This window comes from Pistacia vera, unplaced genomic scaffold (assembly GCF_008641045.1).
Source record: "Pistacia vera cultivar Batoury unplaced genomic scaffold, PisVer_v2 Contig3, whole genome shotgun sequence".
NCBI lineage: Eukaryota > Viridiplantae > Streptophyta > Magnoliopsida > Sapindales > Anacardiaceae > Pistacia > Pistacia vera.
This window is the reverse complement of record NW_022196112.1, coordinates 61,852-84,728: the sequence shown is the minus strand read 5'-3', so window position 1 is coordinate 84,728 and position 22,877 is coordinate 61,852. Positions and strand designations below refer to the sequence as shown.

Genomic DNA, 22,877 nt, shown 5'->3' with positions numbered 1-22,877 from the left:
ATCGGTGGAGATCACAAGAACCTACCCGTTTTTTAGTGCTCTTCTCATTAACTCTACTCTAGCACTTCTCTTCATTCTCTCTACTCTTAGAGTAGTTTTCACAAAGTTTTCTATTCTTTCTTAAGTCACTCCTCAATGCACAATTAATGCATATGGATGCTTCATCACCACTATGCACTTATGAGATGCCAACATGCAATATTGCAAGAATTTAGGCTTATTACTCATACTCAAACCTCTCTTAGGCATTTCATCAAACAACTCAAGTGCATATAAAGACTTTACTATAACAATAGCTCTATTCCTTTCTCTAACCATCCCAAATGGAGAAAACTCCCTCACATAGCTATAAATCCTGCCAAGGAATAACACCTCTAAAAGTTTACTTAAAACCTTCCAAACTTCATCTCAACTGCATTCTTCTCATCCATATCAACACTTCTCTATAAGTGTATACAATCACAACACGGATAAATATCTCAATCATAGCATATACATGCATACATAATTGCTATTAAATCTCTACTAAAAAAGTTCTCAAACCTCAACTTGGGTGGGATTTACTTACCTTGTAATTGAGACTCTCACTAGTACTTTCTTTTCCTATTGCTTGCTTACTTTTCTCTACCCTTTAAACAATAAAACCATACACATTAATATACATATATACAACTCCACATCCAAAGCAAGAATCCTTACTTAGGATGCCTTAGATTGATTTTCTACCCCAATCACTCCAAAAAGCCCTCTAAAAATCTTGAACTAATGAAAGAGATTGAGAGGAAGTAGGAAAGGAGAATGGCGGTGGAGAGAAGAATGAAAGGTTTGCAATGACTTAAATCCTTTTACTCAACTTATGGGCAAACATTCCCATGTCCCTTACTCTTCTTGGAAATTCCATCTATATCCTTTGATTCATTAAAATCACACATACTAACATATTCTCCATGAAATTTCCTTACTTTTACTCCCCACTTTTCCTACTAATTAGGGGTAGATGGTCAAATTGCCCTTAGGGAAGAAAATGTCTAAAACTTAAAAATCAAACTCAGCCTACTCTTCGCCGCGGTGAAGAACTTTCTTCGCCCTGGCGAAAACTTCACAGCAGCTACACCATGGTAGTAACACCTCTTCGCCACTGAACGCGAAGCCTGTAACACCAAAATTCGCCAAGTCTTCATAATTTTCAAGGCAACCACTCAACCACCCAATACCTCCATTCAACTAAGGGCCAACCAAACAATATTAATATAAACCGACTCAAATAAGAGCAAATAAGAAACATAGCTACATACCTCAAGTGGGGCGTTACATATATGAAATAGTCCATCCAGATTGATTTCATTGATTCTCAAATCTTCTCTAGTATTTAATCTACAATGGTGATTACCCAGAAGCTAATATATTCATTTCTCAATCTCATCATATTCATCAATAAAATTCCATTAAAAACAGAATAACCACACAATATATGCAATGATATGGAAGTAGCAATAATCATTCATTAACCCATAGAAATCCGAACTTAATCAGAACCCTAACCCAAAATGGGTTAGTTCATAACTGGATCAAAATACCACAGCAAGAAAACAATAAATGTTAGCTGCTGTATACTAATAAATTACATGTACAATAATAAAGTAAATGGGCCCAAAAATTTTTTCTTGTATTATGCCTATACATTCTCTGTACAAAAGAGTATCATTTACAAATGCCATTCAAAACAGGGACGGTGTGGCTATGCTCCTCGCTTGCCGACGCCCAACTGACTGCAACCACCTAGATCCTGCCCCACAAAGGAAAATAACGGGTGAGCACAAAATAATACTCAGTAAGTAGTCCTCTACTTGTCTATCCCGTAACTATTTCTCTTAATTCTTTCCTTACACTATTTCTGTTTCGTTTTCTCTTTCACATAGCTTTCTTTTTATTAACCTCTGCTATTGTCATGGCCTTATCTAGCCGAGGCACGGCCGGTGGAGTTCACATAGCACCACCCACTCTTCGTGACTTTCAGGTGGAGATCACAAAGCATCAGCCCTTCTCATAACTATCGGGTGGAGTCACATAGCGCCAACCCACTCTTCGTGACTTTCGGGTGGATCACAAAGCATCAGCCCATTCTCATAACAATCGAGTGGAGATCACAAAGCTTATCCGTTTTTCATAACTATCGGTGGAATCACAAAGAACCTACCCGTTTTTAGTGCTCTTCTCATTAACTCTACTCTAGCACTTCTCATTCTCTTCTACTCTTAGAGTAGTTCATTCACAAAGTTTTCTATTCTTTCTTAAGTCACTCCTCAATGCACAATTAATGCATGTGGATGCTTCATCACCACTAATGCACTTATGAGATGCCAACATGCAATATTGCAAGAATTTAGGCTTATTACTCATACTCAAACCTCTCTTAGCATTTCATCAAACAACTCAAGTGCATATAAAGACTTTACTATAACAATAGCTCTATTCTTTCTCTAACCATCCCAAATGGGAGAAAACTCCCTCACATAGCTATAAATCCTGCCAGGAATAACACCTCTAAAAAGGTTTACTTAAAACCTTCCAAACTTCATCTCACTGCATCTTCTCATCACATATCAACACTTCTCTTAAATGAAGTTGTATACACACACACAGATAAATAATCTCAATTTCATAGCATATAACATGCATACATAATTGCTATTAAATCTCTACTAAAAAAGTTCTCAAACCTCACTTGGTGGGGATTTACTTACCTTGTAATGGAGAACTCTCACTAGTACTTCTTTTCCATTGCTTGCTTGACTTTTCTCTACCCTTTAAAAAAACTAAAAAACCTAAATTATACAAATATGCAGAACCTCACTCCAAAGCAAGATCCTTACCTTAATGCCTTAGATTGATTTTCTACCCCAATCACTCCAAAACCCTCTAAAAATCCTTGAACTAATGAAAGAGGAATTGAGAGGAAGTAGGAAAGGAATGGCGTGGAGAAGAAGAATGAAAGGTTTGCAATGACTTAAATCCTTTTACTCCAACTTATGGCAAGCATTCCCATTTTGCCCTTACTCTTCCTTGGAAATTCCATCTATATCCTTTGATTCATTAAAATCACACATACCAACATATTCTCCATGAAATTTCCTTACATTTACTCTCCACTTTTCCTACTAATTAGGGGTAGAATGGTCAAATTGCCCTTAGGGAAAATGTCTAAAACTTAAAAAATTAACTCAGCCGACTCTTCGCCGCGGCGAAAACTTATAGCAGCTCCACCAGGTTGTACAACCTCTTTGCCGCGGTAGCTTCTCTACGCTCCGGCGAAGCTGTAACACCAAAATTCGCCAAGTCTTCATAATTTTCAAGGCAACCACTCACCAACCAATACCTCCATTCACTAAGGGCCAACCAACAATATTAATAATACCCGACTCAAATAAGAGCAAAATAAGAAACATTAGCTACATACCTCAAGTGGGGCTTTACAATCTCCCCCTAAATGAATTTCGTCCCCGAAATTCATACAAACAACTCTGGGAAGCGATTCTGCATGTCTTGTTCTACCTCCCAAGTGGCCTCTTCGACCTTGTGATTTCTCCAAAGGACTTTCACTAACGGAATACTCTTGTTCCGGAGCTCTTTAATCCTTCGGTCTAGAATTTGAACTGGACGCTCCTCATACACGAGATTCTCAGCTAACTCAACATCCTCTACACTCAGGATATGAGAGGGATCACTTACTACTTCCGCAGCATTGAACATGGAAAACATCATGTACCTTGTCCTGCTAGTGTAGTGCCAATCTGTAGCCACCTTTCCCACTCGTGTGAGAATCTCAAATGGACCTACATATCTCGGTGCCAACTTCCCTTTGTTTCCGAAGTGCATCACCCGCTTGTAAGGGGAAACTTCAAAAACACTTTTCGCCACTCATTCCACCCTTTCCTCTTCAAGTCAGCATAACTCTTCTGACGATCTGGGCTTGCTTTATTCTGTTTCTGACTAACTTTACATCCTCTATCAATTTCTGAGTCTCCTCTGGCCTAAGAGCGGTACTCAACTCATCTTTTTCACCTACCTCATCCCAATGTAGTGGAAACTGCATCGTCTACCAACAAACTCGTAAGGCGCCATTTTAATTGTGGACTGATAACTGTTGTTGTAGCAAACTCCACTAAGGGTAACATCTCATGCCAGGATACTCTTAATCCATGCAACACGGCTCTCAACATGTCTCGTAGCACCTGATTTGTTCTCTCGGTTTGGCCATCCGTCTGCGGATGATAGGCAGTACGAATGCTAAACGGGTACCCAAAGTATCTATAAACTCGTCCAAAAGCTGAAACAAATCTGGGATCTCTATCACACTATATTCTTGGGCACACCATGTAACCTGACTATCTCCTTAAGGTAAATCTGAGCCAACTGATTTGTAGTGGTGCTTTCCTTTACTGGAAGGAAATGGCTAACTTGGTTACCTATCCACAATCACCCATATGCATTATACCCTTTCTGAACTCTAGGGAGACCTGTGATGAAATCCATCGAAAACTCTCCCATTTCCACTCTGGAATACTAAGTGGCTGAAGCAACCCTGACGGCCGTTGGTGTTCTGCTTTAACCTGCTGACAAACCAGACATTTAGCTACAAACTCTGTAATGTCTCTTTCATACCTGACACCAATAGCCTTTTCTTTACATCTGATACATCTTGGTTGCTCCAGGATGAGCGGTGTATGGTGTGTCATAAGCTTCTGTAAGGATTCTCTTCTCAAACTATCATTGGAGGAATACACAACCGATTTCTGACTCCATCTATTACTTGAAACTCTGATTCTTGCCCTCATGCACTTGCTGAACTATTTTCTGACACCACCCATCGGCCACTTGCTTTTCTCTTACTTCCTCTAGTAAAGTAGACTGAACCCTCTAAACTGCAATCTTCCTGAAACACTTCAATCTGTTCTCTACACAATTCTTCTAGCAACTCTTTTTGCCTAGTGAGCCGGAACAATAGTTTTTCTACTCGGCATCGGCTACGACATTGGCTTTCCCCGGTTGATACTTGATCTCCATTCATAATTCAACCAGCTCTAACCACTTTCTCTATCTCTATTCAACTCCTTCTGAGTGAAGAAGTACTAAACTCTTATGTCAGTGTAGATATTACTCTTTACACCATAAAGGTAATACCTCCAAATCTTTAAGGCAAAGACCACGGCTACCACTCTAGGTCTGCGTAGGGTATCTTGTCTCGTACTCTTTCAATTGACGAGAAGCATAAGCTATAACCCTACCTAACTGCATCAATACGGCGCCAAGTCCCTGCAGAGAGGCATCTATATATATCGTAATCTACACCCCTCCTGTGGTAACACTAACATGAGTTGTTGTTAACCTCTTCTTCAACTCCTAGAAGCTTTCCTCACATGCTGCTGATCATACAAAAGGAGTTTTCTGTTTGGTAAGGCTGTCAACGGTTTAGTCAACTGGGCGAATCCTGCTACAAATCGCCGATAGTAACCTACTAGCCTAAGAAACTCCTGACTCTTTTTGTCCTCGGCTTCTGCCATTCAGGATTGCCTGAACTTACTCGGATCCACTCAAAATCCCTTCCTTAGACCAGTAGGGCCTAGAAATATCACCTGATTAAGCCAAAACTCACACTTGCAAATTTAGCATACAACTTATTTCTCCTCAATCGCTGCAATACTAATCTCAAGTGTTCCTCATGTTCTTCCCTCGACTTAGAATAATCAGGATATCGTCAATGAAAAACAACAATAACTGATCCAAATACTCATGGAATATCCTTTCATCAAGTCCTAAAAACTACTGCTGGGGCATTAGTCAAGCCAAAGGCATCACTACAAACTCATATGCCCATACCCTGTACGAAAGGCAGTCTTCCACATCTTCTCAACCACACTTACTGATGATACCCTGTCCTCAATCAATTTGGAGAACACTGCCGCTCCTTTCAACTAATCAAAAAGGTCATCTTCGGGTAGTGGGTATTTATTCTTCACAGTAACTTTATTCAACTCTTGATAATCAATACACATCTGTAGTGACCCATCTTTCTTTTTCATAAACAGATTGGGGCTCCCCAGGGAGAATGACTCGGTCGGATAAGCCTTTATCTAAAAGCTCTTGGAGTTGCTTCTTTAATTCCTGAAGCTCAGCTGGGGCCATTCGATAAGGGGCTTTAGATATTGGTGCTGTTCCGGGTGCTAGTTTTAATACTAACTCAACCTCCCTTTCTGGAGGCAAACCCGTAACTCTGCCGGAAACACATCGAGAAAATCTCGAACTACTAGCACCCTCTGAACTCTAGCTTTGGAACATCCACCACTCTCACTACATGGGCAATATATCCCGAACACCTCTTTCTCAACATCTTTCTAGCTTTCACACTGCTAATCAGCATACTCAACTAATGACCCTCTCCAAAACTAAACTTGTCTCCACTATCGAGATTGAATCTCGCTTTCTTTCGATAGTCAATCTCTACTCCATACTCCCTAGGAAATCCATGCCTAATACACATCAAAGTCGGGCATATCAAAACTATTAGATCAACTGTTAAATCTCTACCCTGGATCACCACAGACTCTTCTGCAACATCTCTTGCGTCAGAACACAAATCTCATCGGGTAACTCTATCTTAATGGGTTGAGTCACTCTAATAGGTTTCAAACCTAACCTCTCAATCATCCCATACGATATAAAGGATGAGTGGCTCCTGAATCAATTAAAGTTATAAAGGAACTGAATGAAATAATAACTGACCAGTGACGGCTGATGGACTAGCCTCTGCTTCACCCTGTGCCACTGAAACACCCTGGCATTCGTAGTACCTCCAGAACCTCAGTGCGGGTGGTGGAAGTGAAGCTTTACAATCTCTCATCATGTGCCCGTCTGTCGGCACCTATAACACACTCTTTGGTCCCTTAGACATTCTGCTGGGTGGTTCCTCCCACATTTAGGGCAAAGAGGAAACCTTCCATCCAGGGTCACTTATTCTTCCACTCTTTTATGTTCTGTATAACTAAAACTTCTCTTCTGATTCTTCATTCTGGCCTTTCACACCTTCCTGTTTCTCTCTCTGCGGGGCGGAAGATGGCCCACTTGGTCCTCCTCGAGGAACCTACTGGGGGCATTTATTCTCGAAAATCTCCGCCTTCATTGCCTACCTCAAGGCCTCACTATAAGTTCAGGGGATCAAACTTGTCTATATCCCGGCTATCTCCGGCTTCAACCCGTGCACAAACTTATCTCTTCTCAATGCCGGAGCTAACTATTCCGGGTGCAAACCTTGCAAGAGAGTTGAATTTCACCGAGTACTCCTTCATGGTACTCGACCCTTACTATAAGCTAATAAATTCTTGGACCTTCCATGAACTTGGTCCTCTGATCTATACTCTCCCCAAACTCTTGCCTGAACTCTCCCAGTCATCGTTGCCACATCATGGGTTTCTTCCATTAATTCCCACCAATTCGGCATCACCCCAAAACAAGAAACTCGCATACCGGATCTTCTCCCGTCTGTCATGGGGAATAAACCTGTGGTACGTTCTACGGACCTAAACCATTCTTCTGCTATTACTGGATCCGTAGTACCCTTAAACTCTAAGGGTTGATGTTGACTGAAAGACCGTAAATCGGTTCAACTCTATCTGTACTAGGGGAGTACCGGTTGTCCTCTTTCGACATTAGGAGTCGGTGGTACCTGCAAGGGGGTTACAACTCTCCCTTGGTTTCTGCCAAAACTTGCTGTATGATTCCCCAACCCTAGCTTCACCAAAGGAAGGTGGCTCTGTGGTTAGAGGTTCTCCTTCATTTACCACACCCTTACCACGTTTTCAGTAACTACGCCTCATCTACAAAAACAATCACATTATCAACTCGAAAACAATTATAGTGAGGAAAGAATTAACTCACACAGTCGGTTATCGGACGTCGTGGCAATGAGAATAGTACACTGTCCAATCCCAAAATCTTTGCTCTGATACCAAAAATGTAATAGCTGCTGTATACTAATAATTACATGTACAATAATAAAAGTAAATGGGCCCAAAAAATTTTTCTGTATTATGCATATACATTCTCTGCAACAAAGTATCATTTACAAAATGCCATTCAAACCAGGGGACAGTGTGGCTATTGCTCCTCGCTTGCCAACGCCCAACCGACTGCAACATCACCTAGATCCTACAACCACAAGAAAATAACGGGGTGAGCACAAAATAATGCTCAGTAAGTAAGTCCTCTATTTGTCTATCCCCGTAACTATTTCTCTTATTCTTTCCTTGCACTATTTCTGTTTCTGTTTCTGTTTCTCTTTCACACAGCTTTCTTTTTATTAACCTCTGCTATATGTCATGGCCTCATCTTGCCGAAGGCACGGCCAGGTGGAGTTCACATAGCACCAACCCACTCTTCGTGACTTTCGGGTGGAGATCACAAACATCAGCCCATTCTCATAACTATCGAGTGGAGATCACAAAGCACCTTCCTTTTCATAACTATCGGGTGGAATCACAAAGCATCTACCCTTTTTCATAACTATCGGGAGGAGATCACAAAGCACCTACCTGTTTTTAGTGCTCTTCTCATTAACTCTACTCTAGCACTTCTCTTCTCTCTACTCTTAAAGTAGTTCATTCACAAAGTTTTCTACTCTTTCTTAAGTCACTCCTCAATGCACTTAATGCATATGGATGCTTCCACCACTAATGCACTTATGAGATGCCAACATGCTATTGCAAGAATTTGGCTTATTACTCATACTTAAACCTCTCTTAGGCATTTCATCAAACAACTCAATGCATATAAAGACTTTACTAAACAATAGCTCTATTCCTTTCTCTAACCATCCCAAATGGAGAAAACCCCTACCATAGCTATAATCCTGCCAAGGAATAACACTTCTAAAAAGGTTACTTAAAACCTTCCAAACTTCATCTCAACTACATCTTCTCATCACAATCAACACTTCTCTTAAATGAAGTGATTCAATCACAACATGGATAAATAATCTCAATTTCATAGCATATACATGCATACATAATTGCTATTAAATCTCTACTCAAAAAAGTTCTCAAACCTCAACGTGGTGGATTTACTTACCTTGTAATTGAAACTCTCACTAGTACTTTCTTTTCCTATTGCTTGCTTGACTTTTCTCTACCCTTTAAACATAAAACCATACAACTTTAATATACAAATAATACAAAACCTCACATCCAAAGCAAGAATCCTTACCTTAGGATGCCTTAGATTGATTTTCTACCCCAATCACTCCAAAAAACCCTCTAAAAATCCTGAACTAATGAAAGAGGAATTGAGAGGAAGTAGGAAGGAGAATGGCGGTGGAGAAAGAATGAAAGGTTTGCAATGACTTAAATCCTTTTAACTCAACTTATGGGCAAGCATTCCCATTTTGCCCTTACTCTCCTTGAAATTCCATCTTATCCTTTGATTCATTACAATCACACATACCAACATATTCTCCATGAAATTTCCTTACATTTTACTCCCCACTTTCCTAATAATTAGGGTAGAATGGTCAAATTTCCCAGGGAAGAAAATGTCTAAAACTTAAAAAATCAAACTCAGCCGACTCTTCGCCGCGGTGAAGAACTTTCTTCGCCTCACAAAAACGTACAGCAGCTACACCATGGTAGTAACACCTCTTCGCCACTGAACGCGAAGCCTGTAACCCAAATTCGCCAAGTCTTCATAATTTTCAAGGCAACCACTCAACCAACCAATATCTCCATTCAACTAGGCCAACCAAACAATATTAATAATAAACCGACTCAAATAAGAGCAAAATAAGAACATTAGCTACATACCTCAAGTGGGGCGTTACATATATGAAATAGTCCATCCAATTGCCGATCTGTTCCTTTAACACCCGAATTAACCGCTCTCTTCCAATTTCTCAACCTTGAACTGATATTACTAGGAAGGTTTCTGATTCCCAAGATACGCATATTTGAGGTGGAAGGTAAAAGTTTTAGCTCGAGCTTTGGAGGTTCTTCATTTGTTTCCTTTTCCTTCTCTTTTTCAAAATCAATTCCTCAAATTCTAGATCTGGCTTCTTATCAGTCGGCTGAAGTGCTTTCAACAATCTAGCACATTCGTTCCTTGCCGACTCATCTACCTCTATTATTCTTGATTGGGTAATACACACTTCTAGAGGTAATTGTGGGGTGTTCTCTTCAATGACCTCCGCTACTAGTTTATCCACCACATCAACACTAAAGCACGAATCCGACTCGGATGGAAACTTCATAGCTTCAAACACATTGAACGTTATTGTTTCATCTTGAACACTTAACTGCAACTTTCCTTCTTACACATCAATGAGTGCTCTTCCCGTGGCCAAAAATGGTCAGCCCAAAATACGAGGCATTTCCTAATCCTCCTCCATGTCCAATACAACAAAATCTGCCGGAAATATAATCTTGTCCACCTTTACCAACACATCTTCGACTATACCCCTTGGATGTTTGATGGATCTATCTACGAGTTGCAATGACATGGTCGTTGGCTTAACTTCACCAATTCCCAATCTCCTGAAAACAGAAAAAGGCATTAAATTGATGCTAGCACCTAAATCACATAAAACTCGATCAAAGGTAATGTCTCATATAATGCAAGGAATAGTAAAACTCCTTGGATCTTTGAGTTTCAGGGGTAGCTTCTTCTGGAGAATGGCACTGCACTCCTCCGTGAGCATCATTGTTTCCTCATCCTCTAACTTCCTTTTGTTGGATAAAATCTCCTTGAGAAATTTCGCGTAGCTCGACATCTGTTGCAATGCATCTGCAAAAGGAATGTTAATATGCAATTTTCTAAATATTTCAATGAATTTGGAAAACTGCTTATCCTGATTCTTTTTCTTCAGTCTTTGAGGAAACGGCACAGAAGGAGTGTGATGTGCCAATTTTGGTGGTATCTCGGGAAATGACAATTTCTCTTTCCTTTGTCTTTACCTCACTTCCCGTTTTTGTTCTTCTTCCCTAGAACTAGATGGTTTCTCTTCAGCAACTATCTCTTCATCAACCTCTTTATCAGAGTCTTCCTTTTTCTCTCCCTTTGATGGACTTTCTTCTTCCCTTGATTTTTCCACCTCTTCCAACACTGTCCCACTTCTCAGAGTTATCGCATTTTCTTTCTCACGTGGGTTAGTCGCTGTGTTGCTTGGTAGTGAGCCCTGTGGTCTCTCATTTAACTTATCAGCCAATTGACCCCCACTTGTACCTCCAAGTTCTGAATGGACGCCCCTTGATTTCTGAAATTTGTTCTCATCTCATTCATAAAACTTGTGGTCTCTTGCATAAACTTTCCAAACATGTCCTCCAATTTTGTCACTCTTTGCTCTCCTGATTGATTGTTCACCCCTGTTTGGTTGTTTGGCAATGCTCTTTGGTTCCATTGATTGTTTTGCTGATTCTGTTGATTTTGATTGCCCCAAGACAAGTTCGGATGATTTCTCCAACCAAGATTATTTGTGTTGGAGTACGGATTGTTCGGTTGCCTTTGATTTCCTGCCAAGTAGTTAACCTGCTCCGATGATGATGCTGAAGCAAACGTGTTCCCCACTTGATAGTCACTGCTCACGTGATTACCTGCACAAAATTCACAAGTTAGTTGAGGTGCTTGAATGGAATTTACCTGCATACTTCCCAACTGTTTCTGAAGTGCTGTCAGTTGGGCTAAAATGGTTGTATATGCATCAACTTCATGAAGGCCCATAGATTTCTTTGGTTGCACCGTCCCATTAGGTCTTTGATAATTGTTGCTTGCCAGAACTTCAAGCAACTCGTGAGCTTCTTTCGGAGACCATAGTTTGCACATTCACCATCAATCTGTTATAAAATGTTTGGACTTGCATCTAAACTGGCAACCCATGATGTGGACACCTTCTCAGTAATTCTTTGTATCTCTCCCAAGCCTCATACAATGATTCTGACTCTTCCTGTAGAAATGATGTGATATCATTTCTTAGCTTTGCCGACTTTGCTGAAGGAAAGAATTTGGTCAGGAACTTCTATGCTAAATCATTCCATGTTGTAATCGTTCCTGTTGGTAATACCATTAACCATCCCTTAGCTTTATCCTTCAATGAAAACGGGAATGGTCTCAATCTGATGGCGTCATCTGACACTCCGTTTGACTTGAAAGTATCACAAATCTCCAAAAAATTGGCAATGTGTAGATTTGGATCTTCCTTCAAATCTCCCTTGAACTGTACCTACTGTTGGATCATCTGGATGATTGCCAGCTTTATCTCAAAGTCATTGGCTTGTAGTGCTGGGTTAGTAATACTCGACCCACTGCCATCAACTGAGGGAACTGAAAACTCCCTTAGTGTTCTATTTTCTACCATCTCAACAACTATAACCTCCGGTTCCACTGTAGCCTCTCTTTCTCTTCGTTCTCTGTTAAGTCTTCTAGTGGTTCTTTCAATCTCAGGATCAACAGGAACCACTGGTGACGTCTTGCTCTTCACATAAACTACACAGAAAAATAGAAAGAGTGAGATCACAAACCAACCTAAAAGAATAACAAAAATTAAACAAACAATAATTAAGTGAAAATAAAGCTCCAATCTAGCTAACACAAGAAAAATTTAATGTTAACACAAAACTCAATCCCTGGCAACAGCGCCAAAAACTTGATAAGTTGTAACTACAACATGCATAAATAGCAAGTGCACTAGTCGCACAAAGTAATAAAGTGATAAGTGAGTATCGTTCCCACGAGGATTGGTTGCTAAGCATTAATTTTCCTAAGTGTTTTTCAAGTTGGAGCAATCGAATTTGTTTGGATTAACAGGAGAGAAGTAAACTAAAACTAAAACAAAAATATGCTAAATGTTAAAAACTAAATTATGAAAGCAAGAATTAAAAACAAGGATAATATCAATTTAACAAATGGTTAGGGTTTTGACTTCATTCGAATTGTATGGATTAAGCCTACGGATTATGCTAATTCCACATTCACATGCACAAATTGTAAATCGAATTCTCTAAGTTGTTAAACATACCTTCTCAGGCTATGAATTCCTACTTTCCCTATTACACTTCCGCACCCAACAAATTAAAGAATAATAGATCCAAGTTCATTAAGCTAAGGGAATCCTAGATTGATTTCATTGATTCTCAAATCTATCTCTAGCATTTAATACTACAATGGTGATTACCCAAGAAGCTTAATATGATTCATTTCTCAATCTCATCATATTCATCAAATAAATTCCATTAAAAACAGAATAACCACACAATCTATGCAATAGAATATGGAAATAGCAATAATCAATTCATTAACCCATAGAAATCCGAACTTAATCAAAACCCTAACCCAAAATGGGTTAGTTCATAACTAAATCAAAATACACAGCAAGAAAAACAATAAACACAATGTTCAACATATTGAAATGCAGAGAAAAGAGTAGAGATCTCCCCTAGTTGAAGAATCCACAAGATTCAAGCTCAAATCTTCTCTCTAAATCTCAAATCTATCCAAAACTCAATGAGAACAGACGAAAGTTGGACGACCCCCTACGAAAATGGTAAAGTTTTTCTTTTATACCTCGCCCAAAGACCTAAAACTTTCCTAAAATAAAATTGTGCGTTTTGGAAAAACTAAAATTCGCAGACTTCGCCGCAACGACGAGGAAAAAAAATGAATCTCGTGCTTAATAGTTTTCACCGCGGCGAACCTTCATGAAGAATTCTTAAATTATAGAATTGCCCTCCGCTTGCTTCTTTGCTTGAATCTTCGGTCTTTGATGGTCTCCCATGGGAACAAGCTTCATAGTGTTTCACTTTGCTTCAGAACTCTCCCAACTTTTGAGATCCGCTTACTCGTGAGTCCAAAAACTCCAATTCGCTCATTATTTGCTCAAAATGTCCATTTTGGCCTGAAACACAAAATGTAAGGAATGAAGTAGCAATTCAGGCATAAATGAACTAAGAAGTATCTAAAATCCGACCTAAAAGCTTAAATAAAATAGTATAATCCTCGGATTATCAGAGAAGAGCTAGAGAAAGATAAAAGAGATAAAACGAAGAGGGGTAGAGAATAATGAAGAAAGACCATGAAGCTTTTTGTGTGTTTTGGAGACTGTTATGTTCTTGTTGCTATTTACCTATGCTTGTTTCTGTATTGAGTAATAATATCTTTACACAATCTTTTTACACCATTCTCTTACTCTATGATGTGATATATGATGTGGTGTTGCCACCTCATATGCCACGTCAGCAAGTTGCCACGTCACTTTCCTAAACGTAATTTTTTTTTTTTCATTTCAATAACCCTAATTTCCAAAATTAGAATTCCCCAAATTTAAATCTCCCTCCCAAAATTCATCTGCCCTAAATTTGCAAACCAAACCATTAAGAAAAATCCATTTAGCCCCCACCACCTAAAATCTCTCAACCTTAAACCTCGTCGTCGCAACTTCGCCAGAGTCGCTACCATAACCGTACGCCAGGACACCACCTTCGTCATTTGCATCCACGAGTGATGCATTTCACAGTACCTCCAGCTCGGTCTCGCTTCGCCAGAGTCGCTATCGCCGACATATCCAAGCCGTCAAATCGTATAATATTGAATTCTTTCTATTTTATGATCTTTATTTAGGTTTTCCACTGTTTTGGAGAGTACTTTTGTCTCCATTTTGAAGCTTTTCAGGTGGTGATGGCTCCAGTGTATATGGCATTCCTTTGTTTCATGGGTGATGAGACATAAACCCATAATTACAGCTACAGTCTAGAGGTTGGGGGAAATGGGAAGAAACTGAACATTTGGGAAAGGTACCCCACGAAGCATAAGAGATAGCCACAAGAAGGTTAGAGACAACCATGATATTTTTGTGGATATACTGATTGTTACTTATTCTATATTTTATAGGATGCAAGCTGTGTTATGTTGCTGCAATGCAATGGTAAGTACCTATAATAACTCCTTTTCTACTAGTATACTTAGAATATATACTATGAAAAACATACATAATAAATGAAGAGTAGTTGGGCCCAAAATTTTTCTTTACTTAACATATATTATTCTGTACATAGCAAAACCACATATACAAAAGCTTTTACAACGATGGATAGTCATGCCATTTCTCTCCGCTTGTCGATGTCCATCCGACCGCTTCTCACCTATTTCCTACAAAACATGGAAAAACAACGGGGTGAGCACAAAAATGCTCAGTAAGTAAATCCTCTACTCCTCTATCCCCACGACTTATACTTTGGTTCTTTCCTTACTCTATTCTTTTCTTCTTCATTTTTTCTTTGTTTTTTCTCTGTTTCTAGTTCTCACTGTTCTTTCCTTTCTTTCTAATTTTCTCTGTTCTTTCTTTCTTGCTATTCTTTCTTTCTAATCTTAGTCTCACTAACCATGATGGAAATCATCGTAAAATGCATGAATGAAATGCATATGCAGTAATGCATAGACATGCGTTTTCTTTTCTTCTTTCTCTTTTTTATTTTGTTTCTTTTCTTACTTGCTCAAGCTCTTCTTTTCTTTTCTTGCTTTTCTTTTCTTTTCTTGCTTGCTCAAGCTTTCTCATCCCTTCTCATTCTTTCTTATTCTTTCTTATTCTTATTCTTGTTCTTATTCTTGTTCTTATTCTTTTTCTTTTTCTTTTTCTATGCTGATCGGACTCGGTTGATGTATGATTTGAAACCCTGGCCGTGTTAGTGAGTACAGTCCTCATCTACATGCACTCTTGCAAACAGTACAAATTCTTTCTTCTTCTTAGGCCACTCAATTAAGGTGGCATGCATGTAGGAAATTCTTCTTGGTACAGCCCTCATCCACATACACTCTTACGGGCCATACAAATTCTTCTTCTTCTTATGCCACTGAATTAAGTTGGCGTGTATGTGGGAATTTCTTCTTCTTAGCACTCACGGGTTCCCCATCGCAATAACCTATTCTTTTCTCTTTTTTAGCACCTTTCTTTCTTTAATTCTTTAGTGTTTTTGTTTCTTTCTCTTTACTTGATAAGTGCTTGAAAATACACATACACTTAGTGGTTTATAGGTATCATTTGTTGGAAATTAGGATTAATTCACATGAATTAACTTAATTGTTTCATAAACACACTTTTCGGGATCACGGGTATTTTTATTGTGTTTTTAGGGAATAAGGCTCAAAAATAATATTCGGATGAGAGATGATGTTTGCGAGAGAATTTGTGATGACTGGAAACAAACGGATCGAGAATCGGAGTTAAATTGAAGAAGTTATGGAAGTTGAAGTAAAGAGAAGATTCTAGATTACGTTCCAACTTGAGAATGCCTCGGTATTTTGAGAATATCTTGAGATGTAGAACTCAGATTAAGACTATTCTTGGACTGTTGGAAATTTGATTCAAAGGGCTACATTTCATATTTTTAATACTTTTCCAAATTCCATCGTTATCGAGTCCAAAAATCACCATCTCTGAAGAATAGTGGAATGATGCGGGAAGAAGACCTGTAGCTACTGTGCCGTGGCACAGTGCCGCAGCACACTTTTTCCAGTAGCTACTATGCCACAGCATAGTGCCACGGCACAATCACGACAGCTGGGAACTTCTCCTCCGTTTTTGACTAGGAAAATAGGGTTTTAAGAGTCCTAAACTAACTAAAATTAAGGAAAACAAAACCCTAACCCTTGTGGGATATAAATAGAAGTCTTTTAGTATTATTTAAAGGTGAATTCTTTTAGAGATAAAGAAAAGAGAGAACAAAGATTATTGAAGAACTGAAGAAAAAGGGAGATTAAAGAAGGCTTGGAGAAGAAGAATTGGAAGAGATCATTATCAACTTCATTAATCCAACCAAGTTTCACTAAGTTTTTCTTCTTCTTTGTTATTATTATTTGTTATGAATAATACAATGATGTTCTCATATTTATTCATGAAGAACTAATTCTTTTATGATTGAGGGTGATTTCAAAACCCTAGACATGTCTTGTGTTCAATAAAATCTGCATCTTTTTATCTTTTGATCCTTCTTGGTTATGTGATTATTTCTCTGTGAATAGGGTTTAGATAGATTGTCTTAATTGTTTATGTGGCCAATTAAATCGTTAGGATTAATCTATTAATGCAAATTTAGGTTGTTTAGTACGGAATCGCGCATTATTAACCTAAATAACTAGTGGTAAAGTGTATGCCTGCATACATGGGGAGTAATCACTCGAGATAACTAAAACGACCATACGAGTTTAGCCTTGATTCAGTAGGTCTCTCGCAACCTAATGCTTTTATTACTTTGAATCTAGAGATCATATCCTAGGTTATCTAATAAATAGGGAATTGGGTTATGACCGTGTCTAATCCAACGACTCAGTAAGGAGAGATAGAACTTATCAACGTTTGGTATTTTCTGAGCTGATGTGATTAAGAGGGTAGAAAGTTAACGAGTGATTTTATTTTATGTAATTCATGTCTAGTGGTGGCGAATAAACCTTCAATCCAATTTCTCTTATTGATTTCTCTATCATCATTAATTGCTTGATTTACATTGTTTTCTTTGAGTTCTTTTTAGTATTTGTTGAGATTTTATAATTCGTGACAAACCCCATTAGAAGTAGATAATTAATTAAGTTCACAAATCCTCTGCGGGAAAGACCCTTACTTGCTCTTTGCTACTACACGACTTTGCATTAGAATTTAGTGAGGTAAAATTAGGTGTTGCATTTGCACGCATCTCTTTACTCTTAAAATTCTTTATTCTTTCTTTAAGTTCTTATGCATATGCAAATATATGCATGTGGATGGCTCATGCTTATGCTTCTTTCTTAGGTGCAATTATGCAATGCAGATATGCAATGATGCACAAAATTAAGTTTCTCTATTCATGCATATGCTTCTCTTAGGCATTTCATCAAACAACAAGCATGCATACTTAAATTCTACTTTAACTATACTTCTCCTTCTTTCTTAAACCATCCATAATTAGAGTAAAACTCCCTTGAATCATCACAAATCCTAGCCAAGAAAATACACTTCATAAATGCTCTTAAACTCTCTCTAAATTCAACCCAATTTCTATCAAATTCTATCAACTCAACCAACCCTTCTCATGTAGAAAACCCATTCATGGATCCTCATCAAACTCAATAACGAGTTTCATACACAAATCTCAAGCATACAAACTTCATATAATATTCACATAAAACAATCTCTATGCTTTTACTTGCTCAAACAAGGGTTAGGGTTGGATTTACTTACCTTTTTCTTGAGTAGTGTCACAAAAGCTCACTATCTTTGTTGGACTTGTTCTCTTTCTCAAACCCTAAGCATAAACTCTATAAGAATTCCATACTAACATAAATTAATCTCATGTCTAGAGCAAGAATCCTTACCTCTTGATGCTTAGGATCAAATCCTTGTCAAAATCCAACCAAAAGCCCTCAATTTCCTTAGCAAAATGGATGAAGAATTGAGAGAAATGGAGAGTAGTAGAAGTGTATGGGGTGTAGAGAATGGGAGGGTTTCTAAGGCTAAACCCTTGTTAGCTCATATAAATAAGCACTATTTCCCATTTTACCCTTGCACTTTCTTGGAAATTCCATCTTTACCCTTTAATTCTTTACACATCCACCCCCACTCCAATGCATTCTCCTTGAAATTTCCTTGCATTTCACTCCCCACTTTTCCTGCTAATTAGGGGTAGAATGGTCACTTCACCCCTATGGAAAATTCTCTAGAAACTTCACTAGAAAAATCAACCGACTCTTCGCCCCGATGAAAAAATACAGAGCATACGTCGCCGCGGCGAAGCCTTGTCTTTGCCCCGGCGAAGTCTGCACTTCCATAATTCTCCAAGGCTTCACCAAATTCAGGGCATCCAAGCAACTTTAACACCGAACAAACTTACCCAAGGGCAACCAATCAACAATAACAACATAGCAATTTAACTTAGGGCCAACAAACAACACCAAGACAAAAATAAGCATACAAAACCACATACCTCAAAGTGGGCGTTATAGTACCCTTCTGCATTATCTTCATCATCTTTTGCGTAATTTATCCTGTAACTAAATAATTGTCACTTTTCATTATGCAATTTTGTGTGTGTCATGATTTATGAGCTAAATATATATATGATATCAACCCTTGGCAGTTGCTGAATGCGCTAATCATCAAGAATGTTTTTGATGGTCCACATCCTCATGAAGAACTTGATACCAATGGCATCTTCTATGTAAGAACAAATTTTAGTTGTAATTTTTCACCATATATGGTATAAATTTTAAGCTTAAATATAATTATAGTAGTGCTATATCATGTTTCCATGATGTTGCTTCAAAAGGTTACCATGGCATTCATGCTACCTTCCTCTATCATATCATTCCTGCTCAATTTCTGTTGGTGTGGTTGCTAGAAACCTGAAGTAATTAACCTTTCATTCTTTTCCTTATTAGTACCTTTTTTATTTCCGATTTCTAGCATTGTTTTATATTGGAACTTAATGGCAATGTATGTAACTTTGTGATTAGGAAACAACACTTGAGAATACAAAAATGCCAAAAGTGGCCATTGTGGTAGACTTAGGAGACCAAAAATGATGCGACTGATCATCAACAGCTCCAAGACGAAGTTGTTGAACCTGAGGTAGTTTCAGAATCTGAAATTCACCCCATTGTTGTTATCAATCAGGAACATTGTGTGAGATAATGTGAGATACAAAAACATTTAAGGCTAGTTTTGTTAGTGCAAAATGTTTATGTGTTAGCAAAAGCATAACTAAATCTTATATTCTACATTCTATTTTCATATTTTTCATTGAGAATATTTGTGATGTTTGGCATTATGGTATGCTAATGTGGTCATGGATGATTGTGAATGTATAATATCTGATGCAATATAGTTTTCATATATAGTTATGATCTTGGAATTAATTTTGTTGGACCTATACATGCAATTTAATAACTTTTGGCCTTTCACTGTTCTATATTTGACTCTATTGGCATTTGTTGAAAGGTGTCTGTTTGTTCTTCTATTTTGGTGATATGGTCTAATGATTACAGGGGGAGCCACGAAAGATTCCAAAAGTTGGTCTTCATCAATTATGCCAAAGAAAATAGTTTCTGTTATTCTATTAGTGTATGCATTGTTGATTTAGATTGCTGCATTTTATGTAGAGTCCATGATGTTTGTGCAACTAGTGTAGATTGGTGGGTGTTGGAAATGAAGCCTAGGCATGTTGTAGTTTTTGCACTAGCAGATTGAGCAGGTGTGCAGGTTGCAGTTTGTTTCTACAGTTTCCAAGAGTCTTGGGCAGTATGTGCAAGGTGGTGTGTGGTAGAATTGATGTGGTGATTTGGGCAGTGGTGTGTATGGAATTGCAGCGTGATTGTTGCATTTTCCGTAGTTTCTGGCCGAAGTCTTTAGTTTGGTTGTCTTGTCACTTGTTTTTCTGTTGCTTTTGTGTATAAGGATTGTATATCCTTGCTTGGTCTTTTTTCTTTTTGTGTAGTTCAGTCCCTTGGGGCTTGGGCATGTCCAAGGTTCTCGGCTGTAAAAGGAAGTCCCCCTTTAGATTGTAATTCTTTTACTTTTTAATAAAATTCGGGTTTACCTAAAAATAAAACTTGGATCTTTAATGTTTGCAATTAATTCTTCCCTCTAGCACCAAAAATAACAAATAGAAAAAAGAAGTACGATTTGTATTGATGATCATGTGCAAATACATGGAAACCATATTTATTCACATAAAAATAAAATAAAAGTTCATGAAAGATATCACCACAGCTGATTTTTTCTCCAGTTTCATCCTAAACAGGTTCCATCCTAACATCCTAAACAGTAAGTCCAATTAATTCTGCACAGTTGATTTTTTCAAATTCTGCAGCTTGTCAAATTCTGCACAAAATGGAGAAATTCTGTAGCTTCACAAATTCTGCACAAACCGGAGAAAGACCACAGCTTCTCAAATTCTGCACCATAATGTGATGGAAAACGTTTTAGCAATTACCATCTTCCACTATATGTCCACAGGAAATTCTAAGTTATAAATTGAAAAACAAACAGAACAAGATTTACAAGATAAATAAAGAAACCAACCCACGTTCGCCCTTCTCCAGAATACATCAGCTACTTCAGGATTCACAATAATATCTACATACCTAAACAAAGAAAATATCAACCACTTAGAAAAAATAAATAATTAAATGATGAAGTTATACATAGAAAATGTACATGTGAAACCGGCATGAAGACATCCATCAATCTGCAAAGTCCATCACATGAAGAAGAAAAAAATAAGGATAAAAGATTAATTATGCCACCTGGATCCCTTGGCATCAGTCCAATTTAATTACTCCAATCTCCTGGAAGTTGAGCTACAGTTTGCTCTCTTCATAGTGGAGCAAATTGTCCCAAGTGCTTGTACCTTACAATAAAGGATTACGCAAGTTTAGTCAAACCACAAGACATCACAAAATTCCTAAAACTTCACTATTTTGTTAAGCTCTACTAGAGATTCCATTTCATTACTGTGTTATCTCAAAGAAAACCTTCAACATATTAGATTTTATCAAGAAGATAAACTTCAACTATCATGATGTTAGTATTCATTAGAACAAAACTTAACTTCATTTTCGTTATATCCAGTGGTATCAGAGCTTAATTACAAACAAATTAGTGTTGTAAATCAAATAAGAACTGAAGTACATGAATAAGAAAATAAACTAGGAAATTAGTGGTTAAGTACCTTGCAGATGAATGAAATGAGACCAGTGAAATCCATGCTTGTTATCTTTGAAACACACTACCAACGCTGCCGATTTGGTTCCTGGAAAACCCTGTGAAAAATAATGAATTAAAATAAGTAAACATATCGAGAAAACAAGAGGATAGTTTTTTATATAGGACTGCGAAAGCAAAATTCAAAGGAAGTAGGAAGGAAATTAAATTCTTTGAATCAGTAAACAAATAGTCAAAAGTCTTAACATAAATATATTTATATAAGTTTCGGCAGTGGGACTGATCCAATAGTTGTCTTTTGCGGGTAAAGATGGTCACGATTTGTTAATACTATGATACGATTGGTAATTAACAAAAAAAATTATCGGAAATAGAAACAAATCTCAATCATGCATGGTTATTAATGTACACATTCATAAGATTTTTAAAAGATAATTTCCCCAAAAAAAGAGTGGTTGGTTCTCGGTCGTTTTTATCAACTGAGCAAGTTTTATTAAGTTTTAAGTATAAGTCTGTGTAATACCACCAATGTTAATGAAGAATTGAAGAAGAAATTTGAGTGATATTTGAACTCTTTTGTTATTTCTGGGACCACACCTTGCAGCAGGGAAAATTCCCAATAGTTGATTGTATGGTTTAAAGGGCTGACCCAGTTCAAGGCGTATCTTCAGCTGGCCGAGACCTTTCAGATCGAAGCAAAGGGTGCATAATGATAATGGTAAAACCTGAAACCATGAACACCAACCAGTATTAGGATCAAATTCGAAAGATAAGCATTTTGGAACCGAATTCAACAATGAGCGACAAAACCATAGCCAAAGCAGGAACAAGCTTGCCACAAAAAAAGAACACCAAAAGTACAAAAGAAGGAGATTAAATCCAACAATCAATGCATTCAAGAGATGGGAAAAAAAAATAAGACAAGAAGGAGATTACAGGAGCAACTAGGCAATATTATACGATTTGACGGCTTGGATACGTCGGTGATAGCAACTCTGGCGAAGCGAGACAAAGCTGGAGGTACTGTGAAACGCGCCACTCGTGGATGCAATTGACGAAGGTGGTGTCCTGGTGTACTGCTGCGGCAGCAACTCTGGCGAAGTTGCGACAGCGAGGTTTAAAGTGGAGAGATTTTAGGTGGTGGGGGCTCAATGGATTT

General features: G+C 38.0%; 1 non-coding gene across 1 annotated transcript; it reads left to right on the top strand.

The window, feature by feature from the left end:
• The first annotated feature begins 11,906 nt into the window (after window positions 1-11,906).
• On the top strand, window positions 11,907-12,013 carry LOC116135428. Its single transcript, XR_004128893.1, has one exon. It is a non-coding gene; the product is annotated as a small nucleolar RNA R71 (small nucleolar RNA).
• The last annotated feature ends 10,864 nt before the right edge of the window (window positions 12,014-22,877 follow it).